Source organism: Polypterus senegalus, chromosome 17 (assembly GCF_016835505.1).
Source record: "Polypterus senegalus isolate Bchr_013 chromosome 17, ASM1683550v1, whole genome shotgun sequence".
Lineage (NCBI taxonomy): Eukaryota > Metazoa > Chordata > Cladistia > Polypteriformes > Polypteridae > Polypterus > Polypterus senegalus.
This window is the reverse complement of record NC_053170.1, coordinates 28,432,028-28,453,377: the sequence shown is the minus strand read 5'-3', so window position 1 is coordinate 28,453,377 and position 21,350 is coordinate 28,432,028. Positions and strand designations below refer to the sequence as shown.

The following is a 21,350-nucleotide window of genomic DNA, read 5'->3' as shown; positions in this document are numbered from 1 at the left end:
ACAAGCAGTGTTAGCCCCGTGTCGCTAATTAGCCTAACCTCACAGTGGATAGACGAGAGTTTCACGCCACAATGAGCCATATTACATGCAAAACAATTCCCGGCTCGCACACCAGCCAGGCTATAGCGCATGTGTTTGAGGAAATGCTCCAGACATGGGGTATACCTAAAACATCAGTACATGTTGTGCTTCGTGACAATGCCAAAAACATGATTAAAGCCATGAATGACGCAGGGCTCCCAAGTCTGCCGTGTGTCACGCACACGCTCCAACTGGCTGTTCACGAGGGCTTATTAGCACAGAGGAGCATAGCTGATGCTATAGCAGTGGGGCGGAAAATAGTTGGGCATTTTAAACAATCTGCCTTAGCCTACTCCAGCCTCGAGGACATTCAGGGACAGCTCAACCAGCCAATAAAGAGACTGCAGCAGGACGTACAGACGCGCTGGAATAGCACATATTACATGCTCCAGTCCCTCATAGAGCAAAAGCGAGTGCTGGGGGTGTATGTGTCCGAGCATGAACTCCCTGACTATCTCACCGCTCACCAATGGGCTCTTATGGAGAAGACTGTTGCCATCCTCGCCCCCTTTGAGGAACTAACTAAAAAAGTGAGCAGCTACGACGCACTAGCCTCTGATGTCATCCCAGCTGTGACTGTGCTAGTGAGACTTCTAAACAGAGAAACAGACGAGGACCATGGCGTCAAGACAATGAAAGCAACCTTACTGGTAGCTGTCAAGAAGCGCTTCAGTGACGTAGAGACCAACCCACTGTACTTCATCTCCACCATACTTGACCCAAGGTAAAGTCTGTGTGCTATAGGTATTCAATGATAAACCACAGTACTAAATGTAAGATTAATTTCCATCTGAAATATTATATTATATTTTTGTAACTAAAATACACAAATACAAATGTATGCAATATATATAATATGAAATATATTTCCCTTATTACTACCAGAAAGCCAAATGGCTGGCATTTGTGACTGTGGTTTAGGGGAAACTAAAATCAGTCCTATTTTTCCACATATTAATACATTCATGAATTTTGTTCAGGTATAAAGATCACTTCTTCTCCAACAACACTGTTCCGGACGCCAAGCTACACCTGAAGCAGGAGCTGCAGATGATGTCCAGAGCTGAGGCAGAGGGGAGTCGGGTAGAAGCTGCAGAACCTCCTGCTAAACTGTTCCTCAAGGCCCAGGCCAGCACTAGCAGCAGTCTGGACACTGTATTTGAAGAAATCGCTAAGGAGCAGCCCCAGGCAGCACAGCCGCTGGCAGCAGGTGCGGCCATTGAGCTCGACACATACCTCGGAGAGGCCCCAAGCCCTCGTGAAGACAGTCCTCTGAAGTATTGGGGTTTCAACAAAATCAGGTTCCCCACTTTGGCTAAAATGGCCCAGAAATACCTCCCAGCCCCATGTAGCAGTGTGGAAAGTGAAAGGCTTTTTAGCTCAGTGTCACACATTATAGATGAAAACAGAAATAGGCTGACTGCTGTTAATGCAGAAAAGCTACTTTTCTTTAGAAAAAGTGAGTGGCAGGTTTTTTTTAATAGCCTCCATTAAGTGAGTCGTCTTAGACTTGATGTTAATACCTACCTCAGTTGCACTGACTGCCACAGTTCTATGTTGGTGGATGTTGTTAGTTTATTTAAATATTGTGCACTAAATAGCAAAGATGTTTATTAATGGCCCTTGTGTTGTCCAAAGCGGCAGAGTTTAGAACAAACTGAAAAAAGTACTTGAGTTGCACTGTCACGGTTTAAATTTTTTTTTACAATTATTTATTCTGTAATATGTTGCATACAACATGCTTTTCATTTTAAATAAATGTTCTTAATTCCAAACTAGTCCTTTGTTTTTTTTGTTAAATTATATGACTAAAGCTGTTACCTGTAAATTTAAATCATGTTTTTATTAAGTACTCGGTATCGGCGAGTACTGAAATGCAAGTACTCATACTCGTTTTCCAAAAAAGTGGTATCGGTGCATCTCTACTATGTCTAAAATACTTAACACAAACCAAACACTCACATGGCTTAGCTTATGATACTGGCATATATCCTTGTCACCATAAGTTACTGAGACTGCTTAATAAAAAGTTTCTTTGCCTATATATTCATGTCAACATGTGCTTGTAGTCAATTTTAACAGAATGTTTTCATCTATATATATATATATATAATTCACTAAGGCAAGACAACCATGAAAAGCACGCGGAAGGGGCGTGGATTCACTAAGCCAACAAGTGAGACACCTATGGCGCACGCAGGAAGGAGCCACGCCCACCAACTCCAAGCCCATTGGATATGACGACAACTCGCAGGGCCACGGCCACCAAGTCGGACGCGAGGACACAGAAAAAGTGGCGTCATTTATATTCGTCTGTCGTGGAGGCCACATGTGGTGCAGGTCAGGTTAATGTCATGTTCATGTCATGCACCTCCGAGCTACGTTGACTGTTCATAGAGGCATGTTTCTCGCGGAGGTGAATCGCCATATGCAGCATATGAAACGGTTTGCGAGGGGTATCTCATGGGATCTTTAAAACAATCCTTTACAACTGAGGTTAAAACACAATGAAGTAAGCAGTCTACAAGTTTTCGGTTACAACGCATGACCGCTTGCACCATTGCAAACTGTTTTACACACTACATACAGCAATTCCCATCCGCGACAAACATGCGTCTTCTTAGATGCTCCTGCAGGAACACGTAAGACTTTTCCTGCCCACCAACACTCCTTTTTCAACGGCCCGCGTCTACCCTCGCTCTCTAGACATTCACACTGCCTGCCCATGTGCCCGGACGAAAAACTCACCCCCCACCCAGTTAGCCCCTTTCGTCTGTGCTAGGAGTCCACATGCACGTCTAAGCCACGATGACTTTTCATTATTCTTTTCGGTTTCGACAACAACCGCATCCACCATGAAAAACCATGCGAAAGGAACAACGAAGCCCCGCCCACAAACTCTACCCCTCCTCCCACGTGCTCAGGAACGCACCTCAGACCACTGCCCGCCAAATCAAACAGCTCATCAAACACATACTCACTCGCTTTGGTCTGTGCTGCGGTCCAAACCCAGCTGTGAGCCACGTTGACTATGCCCTCCATGGCTGCCGCTTCAAATGTATTTCATGGAAACAACACTTCTTTCAATGTTATAGAAATTCCTGCTTCAGGTAACTGTTTGTTTCTGTCAGTCGGGTTTTTTTGGAGAAATGTCATTGACGAAACTGTTGCTCATAGCAAACTGTTTTACACGCTACATACAGCAATTCGCATCCGCGACAAACATGCGTCTTCTTAGATGCTCCTGCACTTTGTACACTTTGTACTTTGTATGCTACGCCGCGGGTTGGCTAGTATTAAATAAATGGACAAGTCTTTATCCAAAAAGGTAGCTGAAACACTCAGCCATTCAGCTTTTAGAAGAACCCTTGTTACTGTAGAGCAAGTCAATTAATATGTATGCAGAAGAGTCTTACTACGATGTCAGACAGCCAGTAAATTTAGTTGGAGATGTTCTTTTACTTCTTAAGCATGTTGCAATTTACAAAGCAGATATGCTCTACATTTACGTAGCTGTAATGAATAAACAATTTACACATTTGTATTCACATTATGAGCTACTTTATGGGATGTGTATAATCTGTAAGAAAATAAATAAGTTAGTGAAGTAGTTTGCAGTGCTGCTTCACTGATTTAGTGAAGTAGTTTGCAGTGCTGCTTCACTGATCCAGTACATGGGAAGTGAATCCTGTGTCTGGTCATGGGCAAAGCAAAATCTGCAGGTTTCTCCTATACCATTCCAGATTTTCTTATGGGTGCTCCAGTGTTTCTCCCACGCCCTTAAAAATGTGCACGTTAGGTTAAATGAATTGCACAAGTATATGTGTGAATGACCCTGTGATGAACTGGCTCTCAGTCTTCTGCCTTTCACTCAGTGCTTCTAGAGATGCCTCCTACAACTCAGAAATGCAGGTCTCATAATGTATTAAAGTTGTTTATGTTTACCTATACATAATTCTAAAGTAATATATTACTTGAATTTACCATTCTAGTTGTTTTCAAGAGGTGATGTTACATTTTCTTTTTCTTTATCAGATGCTGTAGTAAAAAGGATAAACATTTTGCTACAATTTGTCGCATTTATTTTTTAACAAGCTTTAATTTCTACTATTTTAATAAAAATATTGATTCTGCCATTTTTTAAATTGCTATCTGTTTAAAAATAAACTGGTAATGACTCATGTAGTTTCCAAATATTTCACAACTTATTTTTTCCAATACATCCAGAACCATATACATTTTTAATACATAAAATAATTTGTCAATCTTTGAAATACTCTGCTTTGTTCACTGCAATCTGCCAATGGTGGAGTAGAAAAATTGACATTTTTAACTTATATTGTGTGTAAACGAAGAGTGAGTGAAAGTGACATAAGCAAATGTAGTGGTAAGGCTCATGTTAAAGTGGGTACCTATTTTCAGGTTGTGTAACTATTTTCTAAAGACTATTACTATTTTTGAAAATCATGTTCAAACCCAGAAAAGGTTATCTAACTGGTTTAAATGCTAAATTAAGACATGCTCTTGTGAAATTATTATTACACTTTCTTTTAATAAATTTTCCTAGGAGAATTTTTATTAAAAAAACAGCAATATCAGTACAATATAAATAGGTATTCAACCATCTTTGCTGCTAACATCAATATCATTATCAGACTAAAAATCTGTATTGGTCGAGAACTAATTACAGGCAATGTGAACTGCTGCCCATTCCAGGGTTTAAATAATGTGTGTGAAAAACAGGAAGATTCCCCCCAGTGTAACAAGTAGAGTATGGCTTATAAAGAATAAGATAATCATAGACTTCCTTATCTAAATATATGCCCTTGCTAAATTTATTCATCTCTGGTAACTAAAAAAATAAACACTGCTTAAAATCTTAAACTTCAAACACTGAAATAAACACTGCTTAAAATCTTAAACTTCAAACACTGATATGCATGCTGTTGTCACATAAATTACTGAATACCAGACCAGGTTTTTATTTATACTCTTGTACTGTTCACTTGCACAGTGTCAAGCCCAAACTGGGCACAGTACTATACTGCCATCTAGTGGATAATATGACAAAATGCTGGGAAAAAATCATTAATGTTTTTTGTGTTTTGCCACTCTATTGTAACTCATCAAATTCATGAGTGGGACAGAGCTTTTAACCAAAATAATACATATAAACAAAAAATTCTGTAAAGCCACTTTTAAAACAAACTAAACCTGAACCATTAGTTGAATAAAGCTACAGTATGAATTGGCCACCAGACCTTGACACAGATACAGGCAATAATATTCTACCCTCTCATGCACAAGGAACAGAAAAAATAGAAGTGTGCAAAGAAAAATGTTTTTGCTGTCCAGATTGTGACATCAAGCTGAGTGTTGGTGATTGTTTCAAAACAAATGAAGCATGTGGACTAAATCTGCATCAGTACAGCAGTGGACACCACACTTAACTTTCCTACTGTAATTATGTTTATGTTTTGGAGTTAGCATTTCCATTACACAACTTTTTTATTGAACAAAATTCAACCTTTTTGGTTTGATTTTTTCCGGTGGTAAACATAACAATAAGGAGGATACTGAATAAGTCAAATTAATTCCAAGTGTCATAAACCTGATGCTTTAATATTTCAAATCTTACCCTCTTTTTTAGATATGTTCTAATTATAAGGCTACCTTTGTCAAACCAAACTTGTCAGCTTTAAGATTATTATTTTCAGATTTCCTCTAAAAAAGAACTGTTTTCTTGCTACCTCACATTTGCTACTGCTTAAGCCTGTATACGAACTGAGAATTAATGGACTGACAGACTAAGTGCAAACATTAGGTCTAACATTAGTTATATCTGTAGATGGCATCAACCTTGCTCCTGTACCATTCCAATATGTGTCATATGTACTTTAGTCAACTTTTAGCTGCATTGTAAATAAGCTAATTAAAATTTCTCTGGTTTCAAAAAACCAAACAAATGATACAATTTCAGTGTTTGTTGATTCAGTTTCAAGAATTTTAATTATACTGCTTCAGTGGTCCCTCTGAGATTATGCGCTTCCATTAAAACATTGCATATTGTATGAATGGAAAGATGGGTCTTCTGCTTCAAAATATTAGCAGACATCTTGTCAATGAGGACATATTGAAACACTAACTAAACTAAGTTTCGAAATATTAAATATATTTTATTTTGGAAGAGCTGTGTAGTAGCTTGTGTGCTCCTGTCTTGTGCCCAGAGCAATTAAGTTAAACACCGATTCACAGTTACCCAGAGCTGAATAAACCAGTTACAAATTGGATGGATGGTTAACGGCGGCCATATTTGTGACAACTCAAGGATAACCTTCAGATAGTACGTACCAGCACAGAAGACAATGAGGATACTACTATCACACTGGAAGGTTCAGATAAATAAGTGGTTTCACATTGGAGGAGCTAAAGGAACCATTGATAATGCTGAAAATGCTCTTAAAGTACTATGATGCAAGAGTTTGTGCTACGTTGCAGCAATTCCCCCTTAACACTAGAATCCCTGAAGCTTATGATTTTTTTCATTGTCCCTGACCTTTGTAAATTTTCCTAAGATATGGCTAGAAGGTCCTTATCAATGCGCCAATATCACACTTTTTTTTTTCCCCCAAATGTGTCGTTCAGCAGAACACAGCCTTTAACACCCAGCACCAAAACCACCCCACCCAAAGTCATTGCCCTCACTACTCAATGCGCTAAATGCAGGGACAACAGGAGATTCAAACCTATTACCTCGTGATTGCTAAATGGTAACATTTCCACTGTGCCATCCACACTGATTGGAGATGGAGCAGCTTTACCACTGTGACAACCGGTTGAAAATGAAACATGTAAACAGACATGTATACAAACATCATTTCCTTTGTACTGATGGATAGGATTCAGTAAGATGTCAACAGAGCAATTTCTTTTCCTTCGGTTTTATTCTTGAATAAAATCACACTTGTTTCATCCTATACTTCACATCAACATAATGTTGTTATTACTATAACATATGAAAACGTTCTGTTTTAGTTGTGTGTTCCACCTTTCTTGCCTCACATTTCCTCTGTCATTCTTTATTTACAAAGATCGTGATAAATGGGGAGGGTTACGTCAGGAAGGGCATCCAGGGTAAAATTTTGCCAAATCAATATGCAGACAACAATTTTGGATGATCCGCTGTGGCAACCCCTAATGGGAGCAGCCGAAAGAAGAAGATTGTAAATACTGAACACCCATGAAACATATGTATTTCAAACCATTTGTATTGCATTACCTATATAATTCCTTACAAACACATCGTCAGATAAACATTTCAACAAAGACCTGAACTATGAGAATTGCAGCAGGGCAATGCCTACATCTGACTGAATGGGGTGGGGGTGTATCGGGCTACATTCTGCTAATCCACACATTTGGAAAACAAAACGGGATATTAGCGCAATGATAAAGAGCTATGAGCTTCTTGGTGTATCTCAAGAAAACTGAAGGAGGTCAGGGGCAACGAACAAAAATCGTAAGCTTCAGGGATTCTAGTATTAACTCCCAAAAAATAAAATAACTTAGTTCTCTAGATGCACCCAAAATAGTTTACTTCACTTAATGATCCCAGAGGAAGCTGGAATTTGTTTCTTGCCTTGGAGATCTGACTGCCACAGGCAAATAACATCAGAAACAAAATGCATAAACATTACAATTAAGGAATAAGAAAAAACCCAAGCCACAATGGCACACCAAACAAATCTTCTGGGAAACTAACACAAGCAACACCACACAGTACTTTGCAGCATAGGATACAATTTGACATTGGAAGCAGGAGGAGGTTGATCTGATGTTGGCTATATGTTTAAGCCAGGAGTTATACACAAGCTTTAGAAAACAAACTGGAACAGTGCTTAGAAAAAATAAATCATGTAACAGCCCTCTATATTGAAGATTTCCAAAAGACTAACAAAAATGACCCCCAAGATCATTACTGTAAACTATTTATTGACACTAATTACCGATTATCCATATTACTGTTATCCTCCAGCATACAGTACATTTTTTAAGGATTGCAACTCATTTTTTCATTTCAAATGGAACTTCTGATCATGCTCATTGGCCACAGCAGTATGGAAATTCTAACCTATCATACAGCAACATCCTGCTGCACTATAACGTAAGAATAAATAAGATTTGTTTTTCTACAGTCTTACTAACACACCATGCTGTCATTTATAATTTACTTTTTTCAAAGCTGCTATTACGTGAAGTGCCATTATGCCTAACACAAGTGAATCACAGCATCCAAAAACTGCTGTCCCTTCACACAAGTTACAAAATCTATAGCAATTCACACAAAAGTTAGTTTCTAGGAAAAGTTTTTCTATGCTCATCTTCTACAACAGGAAAATAAGCTTATAAAATATTTAGAAATTCAAAGCAAGTGCTGTTTCTCTTCTGTATAAAGGGAAGTAAAATTGTATTGATATGTATAGTAACTGAAAGAAGATAATCAAATAAGTGTCTTCTGTGGAAATAGTATGTGGCACAGCATGTTAAAATAAGACCAAACACACTTGAGGAGTTATGTTTCTTAGCTGGCATGAACAAAGAGAAGCACACAAAGTTATTCAGTAATGCTGCACTTGGACAAAAACAAACTAGTTTGTGTTTAAGTGGGTTTTCAGCAATAATTTTTATACTGTAAAAGGTAAAATGGTCTTGCTTGGCCATCATGCATACACGGCATACAAAAACCACTCCTTTCATGCATTAAGTTGCATCAATCAAAATACACCCCAAAAGTGTACTTGTGCTTGACAATCCACCTCTCTAAAGGATTTGCTAGTACATAGGTGAATACCTCATTGCTCCATAAATAGGACAGAAGTTACGGTGAGTTTGCCAAGCAATCACAATTTATTATTAATTTGCTAAATTATTCTGAGCACATACCAAATGAATCAGAAATAACTAACAATTCAATGAAACACTCAATAAACACTTATAAGGGAAGTTTAACTCGCCAAGCAAATCATTTTTACTGGACTGAAGCTGACTGGAAATGGTCATGGGTTCAAGAGACCAACATGGGGCAGGTATGAAACATCACCCACAATCTGGAAAGAAAAAAAACACATCGGACAGATTTCACTCAACTATGAGCTTTACAGTTGGTGTACAACTGGGATTGGATTTCTGTGGCTTTCAGGTGCAAACCACTTCCTGACAGCAAATAATGTAATATGCATGCCTAATATTAAAAAAATTAACATTAAAAAATCTGACTGCAAATAAATCTCCAGCTTTCAAAAATGAAGCTAATAATTACCAATAAACATACAAAAAAGCAAAACGTAATGATAATTGCCTCTTTAAATTAAAAAAAAATAAAAAAAATATTGCAAGACATTCTGCTCCCAAAAATACAATATGCAACTATGAAATTCATAAGTTAACTTGTCCACTATGTATTAGAAGTTTAAGGCAGTCATATTAAAAGTATGCTTCTGGACTTGTATGAATTGAGCAATTTAAAGGATTTCATATTAAACTGAATACATCACTTAGATAAGTTAAAAATCAGATATCAAAGAAATAAAATTAAAAAAGCTATTTCCTACTAAGCTGTACACCTTACAGTAAGCACCTTTTAGGAACCATATATTTACTTCAAACATTTAACACTTTGATATTGCTCTACAGGATGCCATTCAACACATGTGAGAGGTGAGGTTGTCTTTAAGCAAATATTTTAAATTAAAATAACAAGTGGGTCCAGTGAGAAGATGTACAGTTAGGTCCATAAATATTTGGACAGAGACATCTTTTTTCTAATTTTGGTTCTGTACATTACCACAATGAATTTTAAATGAAACAACTCAGATGCAATTGAAGTGCAGACTTTCAGCTTTAATTCAGTGGGTTGAACAAAAACATTGCATAAAAATTTGAGGCAACTTAAAGCATTTTTTTTTAACACATCCCTTCATTTCAGGGGCTCAAAAGTAATTGGACAATTGACTCAAAAGCTATTTCATGGGCAGGTGTGGGCAAGTCCGTCATTATGTCCTTATCAATTAAGAAGATAAAAGGCCTGGAGTTGATTTGAGGTGTGGTGCTTGCATGTGGAAGATTTTGCTGTGAACAGACAACATGCGGTCAAAGGACCTCTCCATGCAGGTGAAAGAAGCCATCCTTAAGCTGCAAAAACAGAAAAAACCCATCCGAGAAACTGCTACAATATTACGAGTGGCAAAATCTACAGTTTGGCACATCCTGGTGAACCTGGTGACCTGGTGAAAAAAACACCTGGACGTCCATGGAAGACAACAGTGGTGGATGATCGCAGAATCATTTCCATGGTGAAGAGAAACCCCTTCAAAACAGCCAACCAAGTGAACAGCACTCTCCAGGGGGTAGGCGTATCGATATCCAAGTCTACCATAAAGAGAAGACTGCATGAAAGTAAATACCGAGGGTGCACTGCAAGGTGCAAGCCATTCATAAGCCTCAAAAATAGAAAGGCTAGATTGGACTTTGCTAAAGAACGTCTAAAAAGCCAGCACAGTTCTAGAAAAAAATTTTCTTTGGACAGATGAAACCAAGATCAACCTCTACCAGAATGATGGCAAGAAAAAAAAGTATGGAGAAGGCATGGAACAGCTCATTATCCAAAGCATACCACATCATCTGTAAAACACAGTGGAGGCAGTATGATAGCTTGGGCATGCATGGCTGCCAGTGGCACTGGGACACTAGTGTTTATTGATGATGTGACACAGGACAGAAGCAGCCGAATGAATTCTGAGGTGTTCAGAGACATACTGTCTGCTCAGATCCAGCTAAATGCAGTCAAATTGATTGGGCGGCGCTTCATGATACACTTGGACAATGACCCAAAACATACAGGCAAAGCAACCCAGGAGTTTATTAAAGCAAAGTAGTGGAAAGTTCTTGAATGGCCAAGTCAGTCACCTGATCTTAACCCAATTGAGCATGCATTTCACTTGTTGAAGACTAAACTTCAGACAGAAAGGCCCCCAAACAAACAGCAACTGAAAACCACTGCAGTAAAGGCCTGGCAGAGCATTAAAAAGGAGGAAAACCAGCATCTGGTGATGTCCATGAGTTCAAGACTTCAGGCTGTCATTGCCAGCAAAGGGTTTTCAATCAAGTATTAGAAATTAACATTTTATTTCCAGTTATTTAATTTGTCCAATTACTTTTGTGCCCCTGAAATAAAGGGAATGTGTTAAAAAATGCTTTAGTTGCCTCACATTTTTATGCAATCTTTTTGTTCACCCCACTGAATTAAAGCTGAAAGTTTGCACTTCAACTGCAACTGAGTTGTTTCATTTAAAATTCATTGTGGTCATGTACAGAACCAAAATTAGAAAAAAGTTGTCTCTGTCCAAATATTTATGGACCTAACTGTATGCTAGAGAAGTGGCCACAAGTCACTATTGTTTATAATGGTGATGGGTTGCAAAGTGGGTCACAATTCTGACAGTCACGCTTCACAAGCCAAGAGCCCCCATATCAGGCTTCATGGGCATTTTCCCACAACAGGAACTTTGTTTTCAATAATCGATGACTTCCTGTATAACATAGAACCCGGGACACTTGTGGTTCCTGGTCACTTTTATGTGTTGCATTCCCACCACAGAACAGAAACTGTAACCTTTATACAAAATATGTGACACACAAAGAATGATGCAGTGCAAAGAATAGAGTGAGTTCAGATGTTCACGGTGGACCCCACACCTTATTGCTTTGATGCTTTGCATGGGGTAATACACCAAGAATTTCACAGGATACAGTGCTACTTTATTGCATGACTTCACGGGGGAGATTATTGCTTTGATGAGGTGCACAGTGCAGCACACTAGGGAGGTAGCTATTAAGAGTAATGCATTGCAAAGTGCAGTGCTCCATCTTTACAGTTAAGTCTCCAAAGTCCAAACTACTACCAGGTTTGTAAGATGGCACCAGGGCTTGGAGTGAACCAATCAGCACAACTGACCACTTGAGGTCCATCCTGGTTGAGCAAAAAGTACACGCCCTGGAACAGAAGCTAAAAAAGTACCAGGAACTATAAATGGCCCGAACTCCTACAGTGGGAATGTTACAAAAGTTTCTGAATTTCTAAAAACTCTTGGTTCCTGAAAAAAATTCCTGCTGTAGTAAAACTGCCTATATATTTGTACACAATAAACCAAGAGGTACAAATCTGATGACAGAACTTGATTCAACCTCACCTTGGTAGGTTGCAAAAACACTATCATGGAAAAAAATTAATCACAACCCCAAGAAGGTTGAGAAACACTTAATCAGAGACCATTATTAAATGACAGCTCACTTTTGAATATTCTATTAAATAACTTCAGATGTTTTCTTCAATAAAAACTCGAATTGTTTGCAGGACCTTTTACTTAGAGATTTTTGATTAAATAGATATATAGCTAATAAATTTGGTTACCAAAGGCAATTTTCAAGATTTAATAAATGACTTTAAAGAAAACCAACCCAATGCTTAAAACTTTTAAATAATTATAACAGGTGCTTTATTTGATAAGGGTTTTTTTTAGCCTGCTGCATCAAACAAGCGTAAATAAATCTGCCTTCAGTTGGTGGTTAATGGTGAAAAATCACTGTGTCACAGTATTATACAATGAATATTTTAGATGCTGGGTAATGGAAAATTAAACAATATACACTTCATTTAATGTTCAAATGATTTACTAGGAGCATTCATACATTTATTATTGAACCACCACTCCAGATTGCACCAAAGCAATTTTTTATTGGGAAACAACTATTCCCCCATGGAGTTCTGTACGTGTCAAAGGGATGGGGTGGGAGAGATATTGAGAGGAAAGCTAATGTTTACTTCCGGTACTGAAAATACCAAAATGATGATACTGCAACATTTTCAAACTTGAGTTTCTTGGTACTTATCCAGAACTAGCATACCACACAACTCTAGAGAACATCAATTCTGACTTCACTTGAATGTCATAGCAAAAGTGATTGCCAACTTATAAAATATTCAGAAATTAATTGAGTATTATAGTAGAAGTGAAGCAGCCTTTCCACTAACATAATGAACCACATCTAGTCTCAGGTTTTCCTCTAATTACAAGGAAGAACGATAATGGAGCTTCGGCTTAAGTTTCATATGATCAATGTACAAGTGACAGAAGACAGATATTGAGTGTGTTTACATGCGCACATAATACCAGGATAAGGTGAGTAACCTGGTTAAGGTAGAAACCTGGCTTCTTAAAAATCCTTGTTTACATATCCCCGAGTTCACTTATGGAGTTGTTATTTTGCAAAACACTCTGAAGTCATTAAACTGCACAAATAAATGTCATCATCAGCCACCATAAATCTGAAAACAAGCATGAAACACATTTTTCCCTGAGGAGGTGGTGCTGAACACTGTATGATCAGCTCACTCGAGATGGACTTATTTTCAGCCATGAGAAGGAATAATGTGATTGTCTGAGCATTTTCCTCACAAAAATTATTTTTTTGAACACTTGCACTAGTTTCTACCCTTGGCTGCTGGATGTATGTGCAAAGCAAAGACTGGTGGGACAGCGTTATTTAGCATTAGGATAATTTTGCTGTCAATCTGCCATTATCCATTCCTATCTTGGAGTTGCCTTTTGTCAGTCAGGCCAACAAAACTGGCCATGGACATGTGTAGGCTAACAAAGTGCAACAGACATGCAGACCATGAAATCCTTCAACCTGGTGAAGGGTTTATATGGCCATATAACCAAGTTGCTTGTAAAGAAATCTGTGTGTTAACTCAGTTTCGCAGAGACCATTATCCTAACTTCTTGAATGGAAATAAAGCTATACATGACATTTTGAAAAAAAAAAGCTTTTTTGAATAATCGGTTTATTAAAACACATGTAAACTCATTGTTAAACTTAACCAATATAGAAATGGTGGTTCTGTTATGTTTGGGGCTTTTTATTTTTTTTATAAATCTGATCTCTTATACACAGGGTACATTAATATTTTTTTATTTTAACTTCTTTGATATTCGCATCTAGCTTTTCCCCCTCTAGAGCAAAATTTAAAGTTTTGTCAGCCTAAAATACAGCAACTACTGTCTGCAATCTAAAGCACTTTAAAAACAATTTCTGCATAAAAAAATTAAAATAGCACAATAATAACAAAAAAATCTCAGATTAAATGGCACCAAAAGTAGCTTTCAGTATAGTTTTGGCCTTTACATGTGCATGCCAACCTAAGCTGAAACTACTCAGTGACCATAATGTCACCATTTTTTTAGGTTGTCCCCACCAGCACAGAATCCACATTATGCCCCCACAAAAATGGTAGGAAAAATAAAATCAACCACATTCTTTGTAAAAATTGGTAAAAAAATAAAGCGGCAATAATGGCTAGGATACTGGGTGCGTAAATAATGTACACTGCCAGTTTCATTTCCCCCACTGACTTGGGCTGTGAACTCAAGAAAATTAAGCAGCCTGACCTCAAATTAAAATGGCTATACTGTACTAAGCTTTTCTGTGTTGTTTTAAATGCCTGTGTAGACATGCTAGCAATTCAAGAAACATCATGTGTACGATGTCTATCAGTCCTAAAAGTGTTTTTTTGAAATACATTTGTTTATGTCCTGATGTAGTAACATAAGCTGTGATCATATTTTGTTGAATTAAGTTAAAGTATAAAACTTACACCTAAGTAAATGACTATTACTGCTGCTTCAGATATGGTAGATCACAATATACTTATTAGGCACCTTGAGTGTGACACTGATATTGAAGATACAGTTTTAAATTGCTTCAATTCTTACCTTAGAAACATGATTTTTGTGGTAAACGTGTATTTTGTTTTCCTCTGTTACTACTACAGTAATAATTTTATTGTACTCGAAAGATATTTTTGGACCAATTTTTTCCCCCATGCATCCTCTTGGTCAGATTTTTCAGAAATACATATTTCATACGACTGTTACACTGATGACATCCAAATTTATCTCCCTTTGAGTCTTATCTGCATAGACATGACATCTAAAGGTACACATTGTTTAAAAGATGTGAAACTATGGTTGAATAATAATTTCCTGAAACTAAATGATGACAAGATGTAAGTTACTGTATTTAGTGGTCCAGCTTTCACATTTACCTGGTTGAGAATGCTTACTCTCTTTGTCTTTACCTATGAAATTGCAGTCTAGGCATCTAGGTGTTATTTTTGATCTATATATTGATAAAAAGCAGTTTCTTTCACCTTAGGATAATAAATAAAAGAAAACTGTTCCTCACTAATACTGACCTAAAACAATCCATGTTTCAACTACTTCTCGCTTAGATTACTGCAATTCCGGTTATGTAGGTGTGACCCAGTCAGGTCTGTCAAGCTCACAGTTTATTTAGAATGCAGCTATATGCAGGCTGACTGAGACTAGAAAGAAGGAACACATCACTCCAATATTGGCAACATTGCCCTGGTTTCCAGTTACTTATAGGATACAGTTCAATGTCTTATTATTGGTTTTTGAAGCTCTTAAAGGCCTGGCAAACCTTATATACTTGTCATGTTCGCTCAGATTTTGTTCTTTGTGCCTCATGACAGGTTGAAGTGCAATGGTAACTGAGCTTTTATTATCATGGTCACTAGACGTTGGAATAGTTAACCCTTCGAAATAAAACCTGTAACATCAGTTGCTGTTTTCAAGTACAGGCTTAAGACTTCTTTTTTCAATAGCTTGTAAATAAGGAAACAGTGGGTTAAAGTTGTTGACAGGGGCAGAATGACAAGCTGTGTTGAAATTTTAAGCTCACATCTTGTGTCAAGTTACTGTTGTATATTTTATGTTCTGTTAATTCTGTACAGTACTTTGAATGACACTCATGTGTTTTCAAGTGTGCTTTAAAAAATAAAATTTTACATGCATTATTTAAAAAATGTTGTCTAAAAACAAATACTATGCACATTTCATCCATAAGGGAAGTACTTTACACTGGATGAAATATTTTCCCCGCATGCTACATTAATTCAAATTTCACCAGCATACCCAAAGGGTATAGTTTTACGTTCTATAGGGTTATGAAATACTAACAGTAACTGTGTGCACTCTTGTTAAAACGTGTATATACTTAAGGGCTTCTAAACTGCCAGGCATGCTCTTGTCACGTTATTCCATTTTGTGGATACTTCTTGTTGGTTTGAACATAAACGCAGAATCCAGTTGCAATAAAACCCCGTAAAAACTGTCAATGCCACCCAAGTTATGTTCCATTCTAGTTAGAAAATACAGTTCTGTTAATGCCAAGTACCGCCTTATAGTATACAGTTTGGCATAATATGCAATAATTCCATGTACCGAACATATCTTTCATTCAAATAGTGTTTAAATATTATGCCCTTTTTTTAGTGATGTCCCACAGAGTGTTCTAAAGTACATAGTTGAAAGTGTTGTGTGCACGCTTCTTTCGGACATACCACCGCCGATCTGCTGTTCAGCATCCATGTAGCAACACCCGGAAATCAAAACAGCAGTGTGTGCTGTAAATAGTTCGAGCACACGCAAAGGGTTATGGTGCTGCCAAAAAAAACACCGGCCTGCTAAAACGAATCTCACTTGCAGTAAGCAGCACCCGGTCTTGTTACACCGGGTTTGACTGAAATCGCTGGCTCCGATTGTTTATAAATCTCAACGCGTTGCACTGTGGGCTGGCAAACAAAACAAACAAACAAAGCAACACCCCCGAGCTGACTGAAGGCCTAGCAAATGAATCGGACTCATTTGTCTGCTCTCCGAATTTCGAGATCTGCAACAGGAGTTTGATTTTTGGATGCCCACTCCCTCCTTCTCTATCGCGACCAATACCACCACCTCTTCTCCTTCGTCCCCAGTAACAATGGCCTTCCTGCCACCGGAGACCTCGGAACGCAAACTGGGGGATGCACGACGATAATTGGAAGTGAAGACGATGCCACTCTCCCCAGTCCAAAACAGCCATGAAGCCCCTGGCCTCTGTCGTCTGCAGACCGACTTGGCTAACAAAAGAAGCACAAACCGCACTGTTTCGGGATGGGGAGAAAGAAAAGGGGAGGACGCAAGCCCGTCCAAAACAAAACACCAAAAACACGTCCCAACGACTCTGACAATCAGACAATACGCCGGACACCCGAATATGAAAAACCCCAGCTCCAATGCGACGGCACTTCGGGGTGACTACTTACAAGCAGAGCGGGTGGATGGAAACGGATTTCGGCCCCAAAACTCTCCGGCTCCGAGCTTTCACTCCAACAACATGGCGGCGCAGTGGGGGCTGGCAAGCGCGCGGCATCATGGGACGGAAGAGACAGCCGACGGAGAAGAAGGAGGAGGGGTGGGGGGAGAAAGGGTGAGTGAGAAATGAGGACAGTCGAGCCGACTTGAGCTGCACCGGACCGGAGCCGAGGGCAGCCAGAGTTCAAATGGGGCGCGCTGTGCTAGACAGAGCGGATTGTTCCTCCAAGTTCGTTTATGCGCGCGTTTTATTGTGGCCTTTACGATTCTTGCTAAACTTGTGTTCGTGCAAGTTTAACAGCATCACAGTACACGGCGTTGTTTAAAAAGGAAGACCTTAAAATATTAATAATGCAAAGAGAGATTTACAGCAAAACCAAAATATATGCACCCTGTGAACTGTGTCTGTAAATAAATGGATACATATATCATACATAACTTCGTTATGCTGGAAAGAATATTACTTTATACATCCATTTCCTTAATGTAAGTTTTTCCATTGTAAAGGGAAGGTATGTATAGTTGGGTGCAAAGAACATATCCTAAATGGGACATCATTCTATTCACTTAACAGTGCACACTTACTGCTGCCATTTAATAGGAAAGACAGAAAATCAAAAACATTTTGCAAATGGCTGCCCAAATTATGAACTGGTTGTAAAAACTGGCCAAGGGGAGCAGAGGAATTAATAAATACGTACTTAAATGGACACTACCAGTCAAAAGTCTGGACACAGCCAGAGATTTTCACATTCTTGATACAAATTGATGCCTTTTTATCAAGCTACCATTAAATAGATTTAAAAATTAATAGATAGATCTTTATTTGTCCTCAGGAGGAAATCTGGCATTTTACACAAGCTCTTTAAATAAATTAATACATAAATAGAAAAATAAATAAATTTATCCATACTCTTACGCAGGCTCAACTCAGGTATGCAATACCCAGTCAAGACGAGAGGGGGCGCTACAGCTAACTGATTTCTTGTTGTTCTTCCCTCACAGAGCTGAGAAACCACCCTGTAAGGACTCCTAGTCCTGCCCCTTCCGGTCCGGCCGCCATAAAACCCAGAAGTTCAAACAGAAGGCGTCTTTTTAAGACCAGAGCTAGCTGCAGGATGGAGCACTGTCTTATCGACACATAGAAAAAGAAATTGGTTTTTTCCATTATTTATGAGAAGGCCCAGTTTGGTGAGCAGTGCTTAATGGCAGATTTTCTTTTCATTTTTCCATGCAAATAAAAGGGGAAACCTGGTTGTCGTCCCAAAAATCTTTTGTTTTTGACACTGCATCTCCTGACCACAACACATATACTATGGTCTGAACACACATCTGAATGATTAAAAAGCAAGATAATAAAAAGAAAGAAAACTTTTGACTTGGCTGTCACAGTTCCAGTGAGGTATTATATAGGTGTATGGTTGGTATAAAGGAGCCCCCATAGTGTTTCTTGACACACTTCAACCAGGGCCATTCTTAGCAGTTTGGGGACCCTACGTGGTTCAGAAATTTGCAGGCCCCATATGTGTGAGGGGGTCCTGGGGGGCAGAGCCCACCTCAGGAAGGTGTTCTAATAAAATGTCCGGAAAAGGCCTTGGATGACTAGTAGGCCTACATGTACGCTTGTGTGTATGCAGAGTGATAAAATATTGATTTTGTTCTGGATCTGGTAAAGGCCAGTAATTTACGGATATTTCATGATTTTATGGGGATCTCTCTGAATGAATCAAAAATTAATCTCTAAAATTAACGTTTGCTATAGTGCATTTGGCAAAGTTACGACGGCGTGATAATATTATTAGGGATTTAGGTGAAGATTGCAATTTGGATAATAAATTACCATTGTTAATAAGACTAAGAGATGCACTGAACTGAGTTTCCTGAAGACTTTAATTAATGTAAGAAATCTACTTTCCGCACTTTCATCCTGGTGAAATCCTTTATCAGTTCCAAATAATCAAGGGTTTGGCCAACATCTTGCTCAATTGATATTAATACCAAACCATTCAGTTGCTCTTGGGTCGTGTTGGTCCTCAAATAATTCTTAATTAGCTTCAGCTTGGAAAAGCTACGCTCAGCAGACGCGACTGTTGCAGGGATGGTCAAAGCAATGCGTAGCACTACCGCAATGTTCAGGAAAGAATCTTGCAAGCTATTCTCGTATACGAATTGCAAACTTTGCAGAACAGAAGCTTTTGGTGAAACCAAATGTGCTAGAATGCGAAACTTGGTACACAAATCAAGAGTGTCAATATCAGACCCACTAACTGCATCTGTTAAGACCTTGCTGACAGCTTGACAACAGTTTCTCAAATCACTTTCACTCATACGGGTCATGCGTTGAAAATCATGTAGGAATCCAAAATAATCGTAATGAGATTTCATCTGCTTGAACCGTTCTGTCATTGATGCCATGGCTTGATCTAGCAATACATTGAAGAACGGAATTTTTCTTTCAGGTCATGTGTCGCCTTATCACGAGCTTCATACCCAAATTGTCTGCGTATTCTCCTTCTACGCATGTTCTGGGGTGGTGGAAACTGTATTTCGTGTTCTTCAAGTTCGAGTTCCGCAGCAAGTTCTTTAGCTGCATCTTGGGCAGCTTCAAAGCCCGTGTCCTTATAGGATTTCAAGAAGTCTATTGTGTTCTCTGTGCTCTGCAAAGCACTGTCAAACTGCATGTCCTTCGTTTGTAACATTTTGCTCACAACATTAATTTGCGCTAGGGGATCATACCAGATTACTAATGACACCAAGAAAGGGTAATGTTTAATTTGTTTTGCCAAAGAGGCAGTCTCAGTTCTTGCTTTTGGGTCATTTGCACTTTCCGATACCTTTACCTCAACCAGAGCATCATAAATTGATCCTGTTTGAAAACGGACAGCTTGAACCGAATCAATGCGGCACTCCCAAAGTGTTTCTGAGATTGGCTTCACTGTGAATTTTTCCACATGATGTTTCAGCATTTGCCAGCGTTGAGTTGATGTAGCAAATAATCTGTATATCTGATGTAAAATCCCAAAGAGCGTAATTGCGACTGTTGAGGACTTCACCATGTCACTTAGAACCAAATTCAGGCTGTGACAGCCACATGGAACGTAAAACATTTTGGGATTCAGCTCAAGGATGCGTTTCTGCACTCCGCTGTTACGTCCCTTCATATTAGCTCGTATTTACCGTATCTCTGCAGTTTTGTAATTCCAGGTGCAGTTCTTCCAGTTTCTTCAGACATGTTTCCGTGAGACTCATTCCTGTGCTACTTTCTACTGACAAAAAGCCCACAAAGTGTTCACAAATTTCGACTGATCTCGCTTCAGTGTTAACAATTCGTATTATCATAGTCATCTGCTCCTGATGGATTGGTATCAGGAGTACAATCCAGCATGATTGAATAGCATTTGGCCACCTGCATGTTTGCAATGATCTTCTTCAGAATCACCTCGCCTATTAGATGTATCAACTCATTTTGGATATGATTACCCAGATAGTGATCTTGTATTTCCTCATTTTTTATACGTCGTAGGTGTTCCTGTAAGCATGGGTCATATTTAGCTAGAAGTTCAATGAGTCCCAAAAAATTGTCGTTATTAGAGTTCCAGAGATGGCTACTGGTACCACGAAAAGCCAAGTTTCTTTGTCCAAGGAACTGCACAACAGACATGATTCTTTGTAGGACCTTGTTCCAGTGATCATATTCTCGCTGCACTAACTTCTGATATTCACTGTCAATCGTTTACCCCCATTTCAGCCTCACTGCCAGTTCATGCCATGCTCTAACAGCGTTCACGTGCTTTGGTGAAGACTCATGTTCTCTCAGAATCCGACTCACGTTTATCGAGTCGCTAATTCCGTCAATGGTGAGTTTTATTTTCAAATCAGAAAAAAGCTTACAGCAGAAACAAAATGCTGCATTTTTGTGTTTTGAATAAATAAGCCAGGTATGATTCACTGTCTCTCCATTCTGTAGCTTGCGTGAGAAAAAATTGACAGAAA

General features: G+C 38.7%; 1 protein-coding gene across 16 annotated transcripts in view; it reads right to left on the bottom strand.

The window, feature by feature from the left end:
- The window catches only part of pum1 (pumilio RNA-binding family member 1), a 132,727-nt gene extending 115,323 nt beyond the window's left edge, over positions 1 to 17,404 (bottom strand). For all 16 annotated transcript variants that reach the window (XM_039740624.1, XM_039740628.1, XM_039740625.1 and 13 more), the window contains exon 1: positions 17,309 to 17,404. The gene's annotated coding sequence lies outside the window, so the exon portion shown is untranslated. The remainder of the gene's footprint in view (positions 1 to 17,308) is intronic.
- Between the last annotated feature and the right edge of the window lie 3,946 nt (positions 17,405 to 21,350).